The sequence below is a fragment of the Octodon degus genome, unplaced genomic scaffold (genome assembly GCF_000260255.1).
Source record: "Octodon degus isolate 3935 unplaced genomic scaffold, OctDeg1.0 scaffold00001, whole genome shotgun sequence".
Classification (NCBI taxonomy): domain Eukaryota; kingdom Metazoa; phylum Chordata; class Mammalia; order Rodentia; family Octodontidae; genus Octodon; species Octodon degus.
In genome coordinates, this window is record NW_004524577.1 from 8,065,299 (window position 1) to 8,066,316 (window position 1,018).

Here is a 1,018-nt window from a genome sequence, read left to right on the forward strand (position 1 = left end):
AGGGTCCTGAGTTTGATTCCTGGTACCAAAACCAAAAGAAATTTTATTTATTTATGTGTGTGTGTGTGTGTGTGTGTGTGTGTGTGTGTGTGTGTAACTGGGGATTGAACTCAGGACCTTGTGCTTGCCAGGGAAGTGCTTACTCTACTGAGCCATCTCTGCGGCCCCTCAAAGTGCCTTATTCTCTTACTAAATCAAAACTACTCTCCTCCTCTGTAGCAGAACAGCACCCCCACTCGGCGCCGCACCCCAAAGGCCTCCTCCTCCTCCTTGCTGACCAGGTGAGCCCCAAAGGCAGACCTGATGTGTCCCGTGTGTATTCTAAACCGCACTTTGTTCACTCTGTAATTCGTGTCCTCTCCACTCACCTAGCAGCAAACAGCTGCCGTGTGTCACCCTGGACGTGCAGCCCAGGAACAGCTGCACCCCGACAGCCTGGGGCTCCCCCAGGAGTGGGGAGCAAGCCCTGGGTCTCTTGCGGGGGCGAACAGGATGGGCAGCTTCGCAAAGCCAGGGACATTTGAGCTGACTCTTGAGGAGTCTGGTGGGACCTGGGAGTGTTGCGGGGGCAGCTGGGGATGCACCAGCCTCGGGTTGAGGGGTGCCAGTGGCAGGCGAGCAGCTGGCCCTCCTCGCGGCCATCGCCTCCAGCCAGGCTGTCCTGATGCCACCTGACGCAGAGGCAGTTGGAGAGGAGTCCAGGGGGCACACCCTACACCCCACACCTGAGCAGCTCTCAGCAGGGTTTCCTGTGACCATCCAGGGTCACCGCTGAGCTCGGGCGGTGACGTCAGCCCACGACAGCGGTGGCAAGACCCGGGTGCCCACCTCCTGCTGTGCGGCTGGGGTGTGGCGCTGATCTGTGGCCTGGGGGCTGACGCCTGCGCCCCACCGGCCCCACCCAAAGCCTCAGAACCCACTCAGCAAATTCCTCAGCATCGCCTTAGAGCTTAGCCATTTTCTTTTCTTTCTTTCTTTCTTTCTTTCTTTCTTTCTTTCTTTCTTTCTTTCTTTCTTT